Genomic DNA, 20,167 nt, shown 5'->3' on the forward strand with positions numbered 1-20,167 from the left:
GGTATATTTAGTATTTTCTAGAGGATTTCAAGGGGGCTTTTGAACACAATTTCCACTCAATTCTGTGAGGGGAGTGCTGCTTCCCTGCACTTTTTGTCTTTCTGATCACATCCACGCAATCGTTTTAATCAACCAAGGTTTTTTAAAGTGCTTTTGATCTTGCACTGTAAGCATTTTCAGTGGATCCTGTAAAACCCTCGCTCAGCCCTGCTGCCAAATGCTGCTACTTGATTTTCACATTGACAGCAGTGTAGTTTGTTTGCCCCAGAGATATTGGAGAGATGCTGTGACTGTTGCGCATCCATCTGTCTGTCTGTCAGCTCCCGACTATGAGTGGGTGGATACAGTTTTTCAAAAATGCACACCACCATACACAAACACAACAACAAGGAGACACACAAATAACACCTGTAACCCACATTTACTGCAGCTTGAGCACATACAGTATGTGCACAAATGAGAGGAACACACACACATACACTCACAGATGTTGAGGATCTGGGACATGCTTAGTTGAACAATGGGGACATCATTTCAACTTCCCCATCCCCCTTTTAACTGTAGCTGAATCCCAAAATCTCATCGACTCTAAATCTATCAAAACAATATGTCTTGTGGGGGTGCCTGCTTCTGTGTAACTAAACCCCTGTTCAACTCACCTCATTCTGTCTCTCACTGCCTAATAGAAGCCATCTATCTCTGCATTAACCATGGGTGAGCTGGGAATAAGTAACTCAACATTTCTAATAGAGAACAGACCAAAGGCTTTATCGCCTCTTAAAGGAAATGGCAATGTTAAAGTAAAGACCTCTGCATGTTTATGTGGAAAATTCCCAGCGCTCCCAGTTTTCTGATGCCAAAGCAAATATTTCACAGCAGAGACAAGGGTCTGAGACAATGGTTCGCCATCTGCGTGGCCATGAACATGCCAGGCTATCTTTGCCACGCAGGCTTGATATGCCTACATATCCTGTTAGATAAAGGTTAAGGGCTTGAAGCATACTGACCCATACCAAATATGTAGCCAGCGGAATGCAATTGATACACCATCTTGACATGTTTGCTCTTACAATATATGTTATATGATAAAATGCCATACACGTATATCATTCTTTATATATATGTATGTATATTTATAATAGATGAAAATGATTGCTATGGGGAAATTGAGTGTGGAGGTGGGTATGGTTAGCTTTAAGCTGCAGAGGGAGAGGTGGGGGAGTTGCTCAGGTGAGCAGCATCAAGGAGAGATAATTGGCACAGCTGAACCCAGTTAACTAATTATTCTCTCCTTAAATACAGTAGCATGCTGGACAAGGGGAGGAAGAGAGGCGGTTGGGGAGCGGACGGAAGAAGAGACAGAAAAGAAAGCAAGAACAACCAAAAATAAAGAACATACACTGCAACCCTGGTGTCAGCGTGGTATCTCAGGGCCAAGTGGAACTCTCGGTAGCACGATTACGCTACATTGAGTCGTTCCAGTAGAATGACAACGCAAATAAGCATATCGACAATGAAGTCCCTCGGAAGTCCCTTGTGAGATATTGGGTTAGGTGACCAGCTGTATTCATTTAAATAAAATTGAATCCACAGAGACAGTCAGCCAGTTTATATCCTCATTTTGAGCCAATTTATTTTCTGTTACTAATTAATTTTCTAAATCTGTTTCTGACATTTTGTTTGTATGCAGTGCCGATCTAACGCTTGTTTGTTTTGCTAATTGCATGATTTCAAGACCTTCATACACTGACTAAATGGAGACCATTCAAGGTTCTTATTTTCTTCTGAATTAAGTGAATTTATCCACTGAGAGATATTTGTTAAAATGTCATTTTTGAAAATGTAAACCGATTTCAGACCAGCACCCCTTTTGTAATTTAACATCCAGGTAGAAAACCTAACTCCGTGTGTAGTGTAAGTGTAAACAAACCCAAGTCTTAGCCCCTCTGCACTTCTCCCTCTCTCTTTCCTAATGAGCAGAAAAAAAGCTGTTGGGTACAAACTCTTTCCCAACTCTGTACCACCCGGCTGTGGCTTTGAAGTACTATTTTTCCTCACCTCGTTAACCAACTCCCACTTTTTAATCATCAGCCCGTTTCTGCTTTGCATTGAACAAAATCGAACAGCCGAAAATAAAACATCTCAGTCTGTGTCACGTAGCGTGAAATATGATAATGTATGTAAGAGAAACATTTTCTCAGGGGGAAATTGATTTTCCACATGGTTGCGACTGTGGTATAATCCATCACTTTTGCATCTTGCTGAACTGAGAAGAAGAAAGTATTGGTCAGAGGGTTGTAGCTGCATTAACTGCACCTTTTCTTTTACATTTCTTTATATTAATATTTATTTTCAATTGGCAACTTTTAGGTGTGTTGGGGAGACTAAACACTTATTTCCCGTTATTTATAGTATAAAAAGGTGTATTTAGTCATTTGTTGTAGCAATACCTTCTGTCATATGGGTACATGAGTTTAGGACAAAATGTGATGACAACAGATGTGTAGCTACACTCCCTCATTGTTGAAGACTGAGGGGCAGGTGTTAGTGAGAGCTTGGAACAACTATTAAAACACTGGGCCAATGCCAGAAAGATTTACATATTACAAGACCAGAAACAGGATTCAATTCAGGATGATTGATGAGGTTATCAAAAAGCAGAGCTTGAAACGATCAAACAAGCTAAGGGTTTAAAAAACACCAATCCAAAGTTGTGTGTTTGAGAGTAAGTGCGCATCTATGTGAGACAGAATTCATATGAAGGTACCTCCACTTTAAGTTCAATAAAAAACACAAGAAGTGAGTGCAACTTTTTATAGGTTGCATTCATTCATTATAAGTCTTTTATCCTTTCCGAGAGGAGGTCTCCAGTGATGCTGCATTTTTTAACCAGTCAAAAGGCAGAAAACTGTTAATATTCCATTTTGATGAAGAATAAGTAAACTCTGAGAACTATAACTTCCAACAGCAGATGGAACTGCAGAAATCTTTTCAACTTTTAGTTTTACATCTGGCACCACTCGGTACGGGCACTTCGCAGATGTTACATCTGACTTTTAACTTACTTTTGAATTTTTAAACACTGATACAAAATTAAAACTTTAAATTAAGGTTTTTAATAGAGAATAGACAAATCACATCACAGTATGGAAGTTAAAATACAACACTTAATAGCTTACAAATTTACGATACATACAATTAAAATACATTATCTCTTAAATACAAGTATCTCACATATTGCTGATACTTACTCATTCAAGAACTTTATGAAATACTGTATCTTAAAGCTGGTTAAAATATCTACAGTATGATATTAAACACTGCCATGTTGCACCCACATGGGTGTTTTCACTTATTTTGCCTGATTAGACCTCTGAGGACTGCACAGACTATGCTTGATTGACATTTTCACCCAACTGTTTTGTTACACCTGTTGAGTAGGAAAAATTTTACCTTTATCATTTTTTATTACAGTGCGGTCAAACCAAAATATACTCTCATAGTGTGGCTAAAAGCAGATGGGACAGCAAACAGCGTGGGAAGGCCTGTAAACAAACTGTGGGACCACCTAATGTTAGCAGGCTAACAACAGCATTCCATAATTTAGAAATTATACAGCAGCTTTACCGTCGTTAATCTCTGTCACTGTTCTTGCACTCACTACAGCCGAGTAGCATCAGTCTGTAATGCAGTTACAGAAACAAGAATATGAGCAAACAATAACAGTCAAACTGGCTGGATGCTGGAGAGCCTCACGGGTTCAATTTGTGAACGGAAGCAAATGCTTTTAACTCCAAAGTTCACAGAAATGAATGGAGAGCGAAATCTGGTCTGCACCTTCTTTTAATTTTTTGTGTCGATTGGCAGATCGCAAAAAAAAATGTAAATGGTGCATATTGCCACCTACTGTATTGGAGTGGGTGGATTCATTAAATCACCTGAATATTGATTGGTTGATAATATAAACCATCAACCCCCTTCTCAGTTCCCTGGATCCTTAACCTGTATTCAATAATTATTTTAAACTCCATTCCTGCCCTGCCTCAGGTACTATATTTCTTAGTGTCTCCTTATCTTTATTATATTTGCTACAGTGCATAATAATGTGTTCAACATCTTCCGGAGTATTACACCACTGACAAAGATGTGCAGGACTGTTTCGCATTAAATATAGCTTTGAATTAAAACCTGCGTGCTGCATTCTGTATTCTATAGTAATGTCTCGCTTTATTGTCTTCATCATTTTTATTAAGCAAAGGAGTTTAGTGACCTCACATACCAGCCTTGCTCTTCCCAGTCTCAACCTGAGCAGTGGTCTAATCAGCCAGAATAAATAAAAACACCTGTGTGGGTCTACAGGGCCTTTAAATGGGTCACACTCAGTGGCGCAGGTGGTGATTGTTGAGATAATTGCTGGTTCAGACTGAAAATGTACGAGTGAAGAAAGAAACAAAACAGCAAGATCAGACCAGTTTTAAAACAAAAACAACCTTCACCATCTGTCAACAGACACAAATACAAGACAAGAAATATCTCTTTTGATCGACAGCTTACAGGCTCTGTCAACTCACTTACACTGCAGTCCAATTCTATTGTCTTCTCTCTCTGTCTGTCTCCCTCTGTGCCTCCTGCTCTCTTCCCTCTCTGATCTTTTATATTTATCATGACTTCTCATCTCTTCTTTTGTCCTGTTACATCTCACTTCTCAGTGCAGAGTGTCTTTCTTTCTATACTTCCACAGGCTGGCAGATTAAATCATTCACAGCACTCACTTAATCTTATAATTATTGTTTGTGTATTTCTGACTCATTTGATAGTACAGAGGCACACAGCATTACAAGTACATGGTGCAGTTATACCATTGAGAGGCCCAATTTATTTATGTTCAGGATGACATGAGCTTCTAGCCAGTTTATCTCCTGGTCACAGCTACAAGAAGAGAAGGGGAAAATATTGATCAGTGCTTTCTTAACACCAGCAAATGAGACAGCTGGTAGAAGTTCAGTCAAATGTAACTACAGCATTAGTATCAAGAAGTCTGGAAGATGTTGGACGTTTGTTTTAACAAGGAGAGTGCACAAGTGAAAGCAGCTCTTAACAGGCTAGACAAGGCACTAGGGGTTGTATACTTTTATATATCATAATGTGGTGGCCTAATCTCAGCTTTATTCTAATGTAAGGTGTCATAGAGGTCAAACAATCCAGCAGTAAGTCCCATAAAATCCATCCATGATCCCTGAGCAGATCATGTGTGAATTCCATGTTAATGAAAACGAAGACCCAAGTCATTAATTCCAAGGGCAGCTTTTATTCTGCTGTAAAAGAGAGACACACAGATAGCTGGACTGAAAGAAGAAGGGTGTATTCCCTGAGCAGGGGGGAGATATCAAATGAAATCTGTCTCCCACTCTTCTTCTTACCGCCTCCTACTCTTTCCTTCAAGGAGAAATACGACAGAGGGAAAGAAAGGGTTGCCAAGGTCACTTTCGTTCTCTTTTTCTTTCTACTTACTTGTTCACACACACAATCAAGTACAGACACATAAATGCAGAGGACGGAGGGTAGACATAATTTCTGTTGATGATGGGAGTCCTGCTTAATTATTCACTGCAGTGGTCATGTGACTCATCTCTGGGTTGCTACACACACACACACACACACACACACACACACACACACACACACACACAAGCAAGCACCCTGAAGATACCCATGAGGATATTCTGTTGCTTTATACAGAGCAACATGAAGGATTTTAAACATCAGTCACATCAGTGTCAAATTAAAAGTGACGCCTCAGAAAAACTAGAGCCAGAAAATACTAGAAAGATTTGTGCAGGACGATGTGGTTGACATCATTATAACAGTATAAATAAGAAAAGGTTTCAGTCGTAGTCATCTGGACACTGTTTTCAGAATCAAGACGTTTCGGCTCCCATCCGGAAGTCATTCTCAATTGTGAAAAAATTGGATCTGTTCAGTTCCCGTCCAGAACACTCCTGGACGAATGAGGGACTACACCGTCTTATTTTGAAGTATAAATAAGGACATTATTAATATGCATCCGATTGGCAAACTGATGTTCAAAGCAACATGTGATGTACTGTTATGCATTACATCACAAAACAGTCCATACGTATATATATTTGCTACCAGCAGTTGTTTTCAGTTGAACATTGTGTTGTAGCAACCACTACTGAAGTATTTTAAGAAAATAATGACTGGCATTTTTTATCTACTCCCCTAATGTCCTTGTTGGAGCAATTATCTTTGGGCTCCTGTTTTACGATTGTTGATTTGTGATTGAGTAGACTTTAGTTTTTCTGCTATCCAAGCTAGCCATTATAGGCTACTAGCTCTCTGAGGCTGATGCGTTGCTAATACAAAATTCTAAGTAACTGTAAAATGACTATTGGTTGGTTAACTGTAATGTAATTCACTTTTTTTTTTATTCTTGAGTCTTCTGTGTGTATGTTTACTACATTAATAACTGTTGTACTGGGACTTCACTGATGACACTTACTACCTTCCTGGCATGATGGACAAAGTCTATACTTGACTATTGTCCTCGTTAATGTACTTACTTATTTTTACAATATGTTTGGTCTAACTCTTGTTCATGGTATTTCATCTTTTTCTGATTTGTATTCACTATCATTGAATTTGTTGTCCAATACCATTTTCACAGTTTTACAAATGTTTCCACAAAAAATGTCAAAGGCAAACACCTGTTTTCAACCATTTATTGGAAGACACCAAACTAATTTTGTTAGTCTTCATTTACAGCTTGCTCGGAATTATTAATATGAACAATAAAATTATATGATCCTACCATCCCAATATGATTGAGCTGAAAGACGATAAAGGATAAAATTTAATTATCGCCAAGCCCTAATCATGATTATGCTGGTAACCTGTGCCTCGTTGCCCTTACCTCTTTGTTAACTTCTTTAAGTATTACTCCTAAATCTGAAACATTCACTCTTCAAAACAAAGGCCATCAAAGTATCCTTTTTTGCAAGACTTCGTGAACAATGTGAGGGAGGAAAAATTGATAGATAAATGCAGATACACACAGTGATAGGATAGAAACATAAAAAGGGATAGAAAGAGAAAACAAAAGTTGAAAGGGATAAGTCGAAAGGTCTGCAATGTCTCATTATCTGTCTTACAGTATCTCAGTAGTGTTGGAATATAAACACATGAGCACACACCACACACATAGATCACCTGGATCACACATAGTAGACATTACAATCACAGAGCACATTCATTTCATGTACAAAGCACAAGAACAAAGGTTAAAGGTCAATGCAAACATGGTTGCATAGAACATAACACAGAACATAAAACTAAATGCACACTCACACATATTGTGAAGGTTGTGGTAAAAACTATGTATTGCAGTTTTTTTTTTTTTTTAGAACATGTTAGTGAAAAAATGGCTTGCACTGCTATTGTGGTGCTTACTGAGCTGAATAAATCTCAGTGTTCCTCATACCCTAAGTCTTTCTCCATGTGAGGAAAAAGACAGAACCCTATATCCTCCAGTCCCTCCTCCCTCACCTCAACTACACAGATATCCATATCAGCCAGTCTAAACCACAGAGCGAGAGAGAGAGCAGACAGACAGAGTGAAAAGACTGCTCTTCCAGCATCATTTTGTTTCCAAAGCTTCCCAAATTACCAGCTTCTTGAAATAGGTTAGAACTGCTCTCCGGTGAGATGAAATGGGTTTATTTAGGTTCACTGTGGGACAAAGGGGGAAGATTCAAATGTGACACAGACACACTCTTTGTGTCTGTCTCTGTCACACACACATATTGTTACACTTGGCAAGAGAAAGACACACATGTATACACAGACACTCAGACTACGAGCTTCTGCTTTGTCAATGTGTGCTTTACAATCTGAAACTAAATCACTGGTTTTGCTTTAATTGCAACTAAAAATTAACAAATTTGGAGACGGTTTTAATCCCAAGCAAATCTAACAGCAGAGGAAGCACAGTCAACTTGAGACTCCTCAGAAAACTGTTGGTCGAGATTCAGCCACTCCTCACATGGTTGCAATACCGCCTCACTACTGCTGAATCCCAAGGGGAAATCCTGCAACACTGACTGTAAAAAACATTAAGGTAGCCCCCTTGATGTCCCTCATAGCTTACTGAAGGGATGTTTTGAAGCCTGGAGTTAGATTTGTTGCCAACTGTCATCTTGTCAGTTGTTTGGAGTGTAATAGACTGGGACATCTGTGAATCAAGCAAGTATGCCTCCACTTGTCAAAATATTTATTGACTTGGTGTTTCTAGCGAGAAGGTGGAGGTTTCCCCTTCATTTCAAGGGCAGTCAGAGTTTCCTTGGAGCCAGCATCTAGTGGCCATTAGGGGAACTGTAGCTTAAGGCACTTATGCTTTGGCTTCCACATTCAGCCATTGTGACTTCAACTTAGTATAAAAGAGACCAATAAAATGGGTTGTGGAAGACTCTGTTGAAGAAGGCCACAGTCAGACCAGGACACAGGCACTGGGTCAGTCAACTGCACAATGACACACAATGACAGCTAGAAAATCCAAATGGAAAAAACACATTATGGTTTGGCCTGAAGGGAGCTAATATAAAAACACAGACTTTGTTCGGGCAGCAGAGAGGCATCTAAAACAAAAGGCTGGCTGTCTAACTAGAGGCAGACACACTGCTTTGAGGCACATCAGATGTTTATAAAACATGTAGATGAAAGAAGTGGGAAATTGGATGTGAGGAAGAACATTTTATAATTTGATATCCTTGCACTGAAGTAAACACGGAGCTAATAAAAAGATATGTTACAAATTAAGGTTGGATGCATAACACATTTTACTGATCCCTGATGCACTTGCCAATGCCGACATAGAGAGGGTAACAGACAGCGACACAATGTACCTGCTTTGGCTGTGATAACCCAAACTTAAAACGTAGCTTTTACATGTGCAAGGAAAGGCCAATTTTTACAATTTAAATTCCTGGCAGCCAAGGAGAAAACTGATTAAGTCGTATTGCTTTCCAAAAAGAGGCAGTTACAGAAGGCACTCAAATGGGAAAAGAACAGGCCATGGTCTGTGAAGACTTGGCTGTGTTTAGGCAACCCTCTGTTCTGGCTCAGAGCATTTGCTCATCCATGTGCCTCCTGATTTGAATGTCATTTGCTGTGCGATATGATTATTCATTTAAAATTAAATTTGATGATAATTTCAGTAATTCTAGCATGGATTTAATGTGACTTCAAGTGTTCAAGAATGCAGGAGAAAGTGTGAAAATATGTTAAAAATAAGTGAAAATATAAAGAAAATCGATGTACATTCATAATGCAGGGAAGGGTTTTGCTAAGCATGTATGCTTTTTTCCACACTGGACAGTTGAATATTCATACAGTTTCAGACATATACACCTGAGTGCTGCCCATTACAACCACAGCATTCTACTGTTTGGTCAATGCTGTTTCTCAAATGGCCATTTGAGGCTGGCTTCAAAAGCGAGTCAATCCCCATAGAGCCCCATGTTAAAATGTTTACAGCCTGGTACAAACACCGGTTTTGGTCTCTATAGCTAATTTTCCCCTTCATGATAACTATGAGGGTGGTGAATTTTTTTTATAACTCACCCGTTTAAATTATATTAAGGCTTAAAGTTATGCATAATTAAGAATGTGGCTGCTTTGAGTGACAGGTGGGTGCCCAATCAGGTGATTTGCCGCTAGGTGGTTCAGCAACCAGGCTTCATTCGGCCCACCTCAGCTCCACCTCTTTGACCATTTTTGGATTAGCCAGAGTTAGGGACTGCCAACATGGCGACGGTTGGAGCCACCGGGAGCCGCCCACTCTAAGCTTTACAATGGCTCTTCAGAAACCTATGGGTGATGTCACGGACAATACGTCCATGTTTTATACAGTCTATGCAACTTAGTGGTAGTTCTTGAGGGAGGATAGAGCTTTAGTTATATCCTCATACATCTCCCCTGCAGACATACAACCACAGAAGTGTATTCTGAATGGTCTTTCGTTTTTTTAAAGAGCGTGCTGTAAGGTCATGATCATATGGTACAGGGAAGAGGAACGACAAACAGGAAACTGGCAGAATCAGGGATTCAGGGAGTTGGTCACCTCAGTGGGATTCCCCTGCTCTTCAAAGGGCCATAACTATCACTATTTCAGTTGATGGAATAAAGCCATGTTTGTTTCCTGTCTCATTTATTTTAGCTCCAGGACTGTGTGTGCACTTGGCCTTTTCTCTAACCTGTCTCTGCTTTATGCCTCGGCTCTCTTTCGCCTGCTGCTTCTCTCTCTCACCACTGTGGCCACAACACCATGACAACTTCATGCTGTTCCTCTCTCGTTGCCCACACTGGATTACTAACCTGGGAAATACATGGATTGGCTGTTAACCTGCTAGAGTTGTAAAAGCCACTTTGGAAATACAGCTTTGCAAGCTAGTAAAAATAAGGTTGCTTCCTACAGCTGGGAGGGCTGGACACAGTGCTGAGGGCCTTCAAACTTGTCAAGATGAAGAGAATAAGTAAAGGAGACGGGGGAGTCAATGGAGATTAAATCTCAAAACATGAGGGGCAGCAATAAAAACATTCAAAGGATGGAAAAAGGATTTAAAGGATGAAGAATATCCCCCTTTCCATTATGGGCAAAAATGGCTTATAGTTAATACCAGCTCACAGTGAGATCACATAAACCAAATTTTAATCAAGCTGCACAGCAAGGAATTAATTGATTAATCGTTTAGCTTATAAAATGTCAGACAATGATAAGTGCCCATCACAGCTCCCCATAGCCCAGAGTGATGTCTTCCAATTATTTTTGTGCAACAATGAAAAAACCCAAAGGTATTTAATTTACAGTTATATTAAATAATGAGAAGCAAGCGAATCTTAAAGTTTGATAGGCAAATGTTCAGCATTTTAACTTAATGAAGGAGTTATATGAGGAGTTATACCTGACAGTCTTAAAGAAATAGTTCATCATTTTAGTAAATAAAACTTACTTGCTTTGTGTTCAAATGAGAATACCACTCTCACGTCTGTGCATTAAGTACAGAACTAAAGCCAGAAGGTGATTAGCTTTGCTTAGCATAAAGACTGGAAGGAAGCAGGGGGGGAACAGCTAGCTTGGCTCTGTCCAACATTCAAAAAAACGCCTACCAGCACCTCTTAAAGTTTCCTAATTAACACATTACATCTCGTTTGTTTAATCCGGACACAAACAGAAATGTAAAGGACAATTGGAGAATTACAACACTTCATCCATCCGCCCAGCACTTTGACAACATCTCTGTCTCCAGCGCTTGCTGCCAGATATGGTTGGTGAGCACATGTTTAAGTATAAGTACCAAATCTGGCAAACTCACTGTGACAACAAGACTCCAGGAAGTCACTGCGTCCAACTGTTCACTTATGGTTATCTATCTTATCATATAACTCTCAGAAAGACAGTGAATTAGCATATTTCAAAAAAAGGTTGAAGTATTTCTTAAGTGAAAGTGACCAACATGCCACCTCCCTAAAATGATGCAGAACTGCAAATGAATAATAAGTATGATTGATGCAGAAAAAGAGGAAAAAGAGAAGCTGTTGATATGCATCAAAGCTGTTCTATGTGACACACAGACAATAAAATGTTGTAGTGCCTGAAAGCCAGTTTAATCTCAACAATAGCAGGACACAGCAATGTGACACATCCATCCATCCTTCCATCTATACCCCTCATGCTGTTTAAGGTCTTGAGGGACTGGAGCCTTCCCCAGCTCACATCAGGCAAGAAGCGGGGACACTCTGGACAAGTCACCAGTCTATCACAGGGCATTTCCCAAAATCAATCAAAATTAAGTCAGCAGTGTCCAATATGTTGATTGTAGCACGGATGCAATGGACTAGCATATAAATAAAAAACCTGCGCTGTATGTTAGTATTAGAAAATCACCTTGAGGGAAGTGCCCTTCAACTCAAACTATGCCCTTCTTTTCATGATGCTGATGTGAGAAAACCATCTGTTACTTTAGAGTCTCTAACTACCACACACTGAGTGATGTGGGGGAAAAAACAAAGTCAAACGTCTTGATTCTGAAAACTGTCCAGATGACTAAAACTGAAACCTATTCTACAATGGAACACTCCTGGACAAATGAGGGACTACACCATCTTCAGCAAATGATGCAAAAAGAAAGAAAAAGCAATTCAAAGAGAGAGAAAATGTTTATTATTTTCCTGTATTCATCAAGATTACAACATATGGATACATAATATCAAAGTAAACATGCTGACAAGCCTCCATATGTTACCATACAAAATATGGCCCAAAGAGGGCTTTTTTCTCCTTGATGAGCAGAGAATAGTGGCAGGATCAGGGTCAACCACATCTCTGTCGCTTCATCTCGACACATACCAGCATGCATCATCTCATATCTTGGCTCTGTATTATTCTCTCAAAATTGATTTCCTTTCCTGTCCCCTGCTTTGTCTGCCAAGATAAGATGTCACTACTTGAGTTGTTATTATGAAATCCTTGAGCAAAAAGAAACGGGAGAGAAATGTACAACTTGTGAAGGTGAGATAAAAAATGAATAAGGGGAGATATTATGATGACTAACTCTGCAAAATCACCCAGTATGTTTGTGTGATTGTTGTGTGAAGCTGAAGCTTTTCCTCTCCTAATTGCCAGTATGCACTACCACTCTTTGTTCTTTGTTACACTCTCACTAGCCACTTTGTTACAATTTCTTCTGTTGCCTCTTTCTTATACAACCCACAGTATAAATGCCAGAATAAACAGTTCAGAGAGTATGAATAAAAGACCAATATCTTATGTTATAGGCTGCTAACTGTGTTCCCATTCCCAAAGCTAAACCACACAGCTACCACAAAACCCACCATAATCACATTTTAATCTCCCTCAGAACATGACGAATGCATTATAGCTGAATTTAGCCAGACCATGGATGTGTTATATGAGTCTAAAATAAATAGCCTTCTTCCTCTGTTGGGCTGCAGGCGAGTTCCCATACTCTTGGCTGTCACACAGAGACTCTACAGAGCTCAGAGCTTTTTTTCCCATCACGATAATGCCTGAGTAACTACTGATAGCTGACCTCAGTTCCATACTGTCAGTGCCCCTCATGCACAGTGTTCCCATGAATAACACATCTGGGAACGAAGCATGGAAACTGGACACAATTCTGTGTGTCCATGGATGCTAACATATACTACCTTACTGTGGTACTGCTAGTAAAGGCAAACAATACAGTGAGACTGCTTAAGTGAGGCATACTATAAATTCGTCATTTATTGTCACCTACGGCTGAAACTAAGGATTCAATTTGTGTTTTGATTAATCGATGTATCATAAAGTCTATAAAATGTCAGAAATTAATGAAAAATGCTTATTACATTTTTCAAGAACCCCAAATCCTTGTTTTGCTGGCCAACCCAAATATATTAAGTTTACAATGTTATAAAACAACATATTCTCAAATATTGCTCATATTTGAGAAGCTAGCAACACCAGCAAATGTTGGGTGTGCTGATAAATGAATGAAATAATTGATTGATTACCAAAGAAGTTGTCGATAACTTTTCTGTCAACTGACTAAACTTAACCGCGTAATAGTTTCAGCACCATGGTCACCACATTGACAGCATTCGTTATGATTTTCCTGTATTTACAGTTACTTACAGTTAAGGTTCTAATGGAGACAATGCTGCTTAACGATTTCATAAATATCATATGTCAGCCTAGTCTGATAATCTGATAATGAGACATTTTGTCTCACTGTTTGAATCACTGAGATGTAGGCAGCAGTTCAGAGGTCTGGAACTAGGCTAATGCCAGCAAGAAACTCAAATTTTCTGCAGACATCATCAGACAATACAAAAGAGATTTGTCCAGTGTTTCCATTATGTCAAGTTTTACAAAGAGAGGTGTGTGCAAATGTCCACCAGAGTTCAAGTTAAAAAGGGATTTACTCACTAAAAACCATGTTGAAAATAGCAGACAATAAAAAAAGTGAGGGAAACCTATTTTTCCACTATCTGAGGTGTAAGCTTGACACCATCCCTTAAACCTTCCAAATACATCTTAGATGAGTGACAGTTAGAGTGTTCATTTCCCATCTTTGCCATCTCTTCTCCATTCCTCTTGACCTTTTCTAAGAAGTGATAGTCGCGGAAAGACATAATAAGAAATGGGAAAGAAATAAGATACAGAGAGCAGAGAGCACAGAGCACGTGAATGTGACTGAGGACGACATTTGTTTGTGTTTATGTGTGTAAGACAGAGATGGGGGTTGCTTTATGAGGGTGCTGGCCACACGTCACGTCAGGAGGCATGATTATCCATCAGGATTACACTTTAATCAATCTAAAGCACTATTCCCTGTCTGCCACTGTGTTAATCCCATCAAAGGAGGGCTCTTTCTGCCTGTCAGCTTATCCTCTTCCCATTCACCACCATGTTAAACACCCCCACAAAGCTGTATGTCAAGAGTCACCCGGGCTTCGGCGTGGCCCCCCACTCAGCATCACTACATCCAATCCACCAACAACTGATTCAATTTCAAGAGGCTGCATGGAGGATTTTCTCATTGACGAGGCAAATTAATTATGGCAATGCATTTTAAAGTTAACAGTAATAAGAAAAATTGCATTTATGTTTTTGGTGATTAGCTTCTTTAAATTCATAAAATGGCAGTTTATCTAAAGAAAAGAAACATTTATAGCACTGTTATAACATAAGTCGACTTCAATTAGTCAGTTAACAAAAACATGTTAAACCTGTGGTTGCAGCTTCTCAAATGTGAAAATTTACTGCTTTTTCTGTGTTTTGTATCATTGTAGACTGAGTATCTTTGGATTTTGGACTGTTGGATAGACAAAACAAACATTCTTAACATGTTACCTTGGGCTCTGGGAAAAGACAGTTTATAGACTAAACGATTAAACAGACAGATTTCATCGATACTGAAAATATTTGTTAGTTGCTGCCCAAATGCAAAGGCCTTGACTGGCTAGTATAGTCTTTGTGTGAGAGAGTGTGTACATGTGCTAACAAAAACATGCAAAATGTGTATTCATGCTTTTACTCATATTCAGTAATATGCATGCAACCACCTACCCACCCACCCACATGGACATACAACACTCTTTGTAAAATCTAAAATGCACTGTCACGGTTTCTTGGTAACTGACTTAATCCTGGTTATTTTTGAGGAGCGCACACACACACACACAGACACAGACAGAATTGGTTCTGAATTTGATGAATGACACATCTTTTACATTTAGAAATTCTTCTGATTTAGCCAACTCAACACACATTAATTTTATCAGGAAGTGGAACATGTGAATTGCTTGAACAGTCAGAATGCAACAAAAACACACAGGAACAGGTGCATTCAGTTCAACATACACACACACAAACACACACACATACACACACACTACATGTGTCTGTGGACTGTACATGTGTGTTTACGATGAAAACCCCACTCTGGAGTCTTTCATCACTTCTCTCCCAGCCTCACTCTCACACAGCCCTGATGAATGAATGGACAGAAAGAGGGAGGGGTGGAGAGAGGACAGAAAGAGAAAGAGTTGAAAGGAAGAAAGAGGAAACGAGAAGCCACTGGGGGACAGAGGTACGTAAAAAGGAAGACACATAGCTTACGAGTATTCAGGATAAAAATAACCTAAGAGCCAGGAAGAGATAGAAAATCTTGTTTTATTTCTGCAGACCTCTCTCCATCCGTTTGTGTATGCATGTATGTGAGTGTGCATGGTATTAAAACTCATAGGGAGGATGAAGGAGAGAATCATGTTTTCAGCATAGATAAAGAAGAGAGATGAAACACAAACACACAAACGAATGATAAACTAAACTAAACTAACATCTACTGGCAGATAAAAGACACAGAGGTACAGGTTGTCTAGATAGCCTACATCTTTTCACAGTAAACAAACAGATGGCCACCTACGATGATATGCCAGGTAAGTGTGCAAAACAGCAAGACACTCAAATAAAGAGACAACAGGACTGGACCAAACAGACATACTAAACATTATCAATCTGCTTGATCCTGCTGACAAATTTGTTACTCAGGCTAGTTATTTCTCTCCATATGTAAATCACAGTTGGCACAACCATCCTAACTGAAATGGTTTAGGACAAATCTGTCGCTCTGAGTTGTGGCCAAATTGCCGCATTGCATAGAGAGGTCTGAAACGGCTTAGTCAGCTGCATACAATGCACAGCAGTGGCATCATTGACACAGAAAAACAAAGCGTCAGTGGGTCAGTATTGGTTTGTGTTTGTGCCACAATGCAGGCTGGCAAAGCACATGTTGGCTTTAGCTATCTACAGGGAGACAGCGTGACCACACAACAGGAACAAAGTGTGATGTACTCATGCCTGATGGTGCTAACAGCTATTTTTCTTATTTTTAACATTTAACATTTTTTCAGTTTTTCTGTGACAGGTGCAATACACACTGTAGTCTGTAATGTTTGGATAGTAACATTTTGTATTGTATTGGCTCTGCAATCAATGGGTTCAAAAGGGAAACAATGGCTAGAGGAAAAGTCAGGAGATCACCAATGTCAGTACATCCGGGAACCATGAATCTCAGTACAAAATTCTGTGCCAATTCATCAAGTGGATGTTGAGATATTTTACTAGGTAAGTGAAAACTTTGACATGCTGATGGCAGTAGAAGAAACATCAGGGGATCACAAAAGTCATTAGTAGTCATCCTCTGAGTGAATTTCTGTATAAGATTTCATAGCAATCCATCCAGTAGTTGTGGACATATTTTAGTCTGGACCATGATGACCCTACCAACATTGCCATCCCTGGAGTCAGGCCGCTTGCACAGTTAAAAACATCAAAGTAATGAGTAAAATAGGATAAAACAAAACAAATGTAAAGATATGAATACAGAAACATGCACGCAACTAAATCCAGCCAAGACAAGACACAAAGCCCAAAAGTAATAACAATGCAATTCCATTATCTTGAAATGCTGACATATAAATTCACAAATTCTTGCAGTTCTTCCATTCAGTAAAAATATGTTACAGTACACCTGACTTCTGCATTGCTGTTCACTGCAAATTCCTCCAAGGTTGCAACCAAACTAAATTCACAGGTAGATATTGATTATATATTTGAGTGCAGGTTCTGCACTTACTGCTCCTTTCTGTTGTGCTTCTATTATATGCATCCGTATGCACTATGAAACTGTACCCCTGCCACGAAAATCTGAAACTTTTATTACACTTGATGGTTGAAATAATTCACGCTGACAGCTGACCAAGCAGGCTAATTTGAAAAGGAAAGCCTTCTCTGTCCATTGTAATGTGGAGTACAAACAGAGATCATAGCGATGAGGAAACCAATTGCTCTGAGGCTTGTTCTGGGCTCAGATGAGAGTTTCATTAAGACGCTAATGTTGCTAAGGAAATATGACTGCGGTGCAATGAAACATACTCCAAAGAGTGACTGTACTGGTGCTACCAAAATCCTCATTTAAGATGCCAAATACATCAGGGATGCAGATTTTGCTCTCTCACTCACTCCCCTCCAACCCATCACTGCTGCCTCGTTCTATCTTCTTCCCCTCTGGCTTTTTTCTTCCCATTTCTATCCTCAATCTTTCTCTCTCCCTCCTTCCCTTCCTCCAACTCTCTGCATCTGATTTTCTGGATGCAAAAAGAGATGCCTCAGTGTTTCAGGAACCCACTGCTGACTGATGGAAATATCTGATTGGGAGGCAGACATACAGGCAGAAAGATAGATGGTGGGGAAACATGGCCTCTAGAATGCTCTGCTGGCATTCTCTCTCTCCTTCTCTTACTCATTCATTCCTTTATACCTTTAATGTCTCTCTACCAGGCCGACCTATAGCTGACATGGCAGAGGTGAACTGAAAAAAGGTTTCTGTCTGTCTCCTTCCATCATCCCTCTCTCCTTCAGTACTATTCAATCATTGTTTCTTATTTGTCCCCAACCTCCCTGCTTTCATCTATTCCCCTCCCTACCTCACTCCTTTCCTCCTCCCTTCATTCATTTCTTCATCCTTAAAATCAAGCACAAGATCATCCCTCTGTTTCTTCTTTCCGCGTCTTCTTTCTCATTATGTCCATTCCACAGATGCTGCATACAGTAAACACTCCACAGGATTCTATCTGTCTAGCAAAATGCTTTCTAGCAGCAGGATGAAAGGCATGCAGCACTGACTCGAAATCAGGGGCTATCTGTTATCTGATTGGCTGACATGGAGAGCTGTCTGTGGATTTTAGTTACTGGGGAAAACAGGGAGATAATGGCACCATGTCAGCAACTTCTGGAGCTGCAGGGGCCAGAGGAAGATAGAAATAGATAGGATGGCCGGTCATGTAGATGTTTTTGTCAGTTTTTGTATATTTGGTCAAAAGAGATTTGAATTTGTGTCTATATTCTTTATAACCACACTTTAGGAATCATCTTGTGAACAGTATATACAGGCTTTGCAAACATCACTGTTAGGCATGGCAAGAAAAATAATGAATGAATGAAAGTATGAACACATACTCTATGTAAACACATACACATAAACACTTTCCCTCAAAAAATGCATTAAAGGGCAACTCTCAGAATTGTATTATAATCTTATAATCTTATTCACTTAAATAGGAATCTTTAAATGTACCATCCCTTCCCGTTTCATTAATTTGTTGTACTGTTGAAGAATTAAAAACATATTTAAAAGCAGTTTTGTGACATAGATATTTCAGTTCAGGAATTAGATTTCAAAATGAAGAACCCTGGGCCCTGACTGACAGTCTGAAGATGCCTCCCTGATGATACAGTCCTGCTGATTGGAGTCATTCATGGTGGGTGTGCCAGTTCAAGTGCTGCAATCTAGTCTGATTGTGTCACAGTGACACCTGCACTTTCCCTCTCTCCCTCCTCTTATGCCTCTGACTCTCTTTTTGCAGTCTCTCTAGTTGAGTACCAAGTAATCAGGGGCCACCTCCTTCAAAGGATGCACAGTGGATTTCGGGGGTTCCTGAGGGCTGCAAAGGATGCATCAGAGGCCACTATTCTCAAATCTACTTGGAAGGGGACAGGCTTGTCAATCCATTTTAATGTTTGATTCATGCAAATGCACACTTCAAAGAAAGCAGCTCCTGAATTAGGATGCAGTTAATTTGCCGTTTTAACGTTGCTATAGTGGCAGGTTTCTTTTGATTTCAAGCAATTTCCAAGTCTGCTCTGTTTGTTTGCCTGATCCTGCCTTCCTGTCATCAAATAAAAGTGTTACCCTCCATAAACTGCCCTTTTACTTATATTTGGATCCTATTACCTGTTGTCAGCAAAACCCAGTTGTGAGCTAATGTGACACTGCCTTTATATCTGAAAGCACAAAATTCATTATGTTTGTCCACAGAGAGACATTTATGTCACAAAATGTATTTAATACACTGTCATTGATGCACCTGATATATGGAAATATTTCAATGGTCTTAGTTTTTGCCAGTTGCTTGTTAAGCATATTTTTGTTGTTATTAACTGTACCTGTTTGGCAGACTTACATTGGGAACAGTATTGATTGCACATAACAATAGAAAACACTGGGCGAACACTCTGAAACACATAAGTGTCCACCCGGTCCCTGGTGGGAAACGAGTGTTGTAGCAGCTCCAACAAGAAGCTGTGAAAACTGAAATGCACACTCACAGGTGGAGGAGCAGACAGGGTTCAGGGCTCATTAAATTTCAGTCAGGCAGCAGCTCCACTGGGGCCAAACACTCTGCAACTCACACGAGAAAGGTTCTGACTGAGACAAACACACACACACACACACACACACACACACACACACACACACACAAATCCAGTTGCTTGTAAGCTACCAGGTTATGAGCTTTCAGAGGTGTGTGTGTGTGTGTGTGTGTGTGTGTGTGTGTGTGTGTGTGCATGCGTGCATAACACTGCATACTTGTGCAGTGTGATTTCACTCTCTCACACCACAAGCACACAGACAGTCATATTCAGCGGTGAGGCATTCATCTGTTGATCTCCATTCCTGAGCTTCATGCAACCCATTAGTGCAAGCTATCTCACCAGTTAGTTTGAAAGATGGAAAGAACATAA

At 39.7% G+C, this 20,167-nt stretch overlaps 1 protein-coding gene across 6 annotated transcripts in view; it reads right to left on the reverse strand.

Moving 5' to 3' along the window:
* kank4 (KN motif and ankyrin repeat domains 4) overlaps window positions 1-20,167 on the reverse strand; it is a 73,453-nt gene that overhangs the window by 42,210 nt on the left and 11,076 nt on the right. Inside the window, exon 1 of one of the 6 annotated variants that reach the window (XM_044199858.1) lies at window positions 4,280-4,326. The exons of the other annotated variants lie outside the window; for them this stretch is intronic. The gene's annotated coding sequence lies outside the window, so the exon portion shown is untranslated. Of the gene's footprint in view, window positions 1-4,279; window positions 4,327-20,167 lie in introns of those variants that run through there. 6 annotated transcript variants of the gene reach the window in all.

Source organism: Siniperca chuatsi, linkage group LG6 (genome assembly GCF_020085105.1).
Source record: "Siniperca chuatsi isolate FFG_IHB_CAS linkage group LG6, ASM2008510v1, whole genome shotgun sequence".
NCBI lineage: Eukaryota > Metazoa > Chordata > Actinopteri > Centrarchiformes > Sinipercidae > Siniperca > Siniperca chuatsi.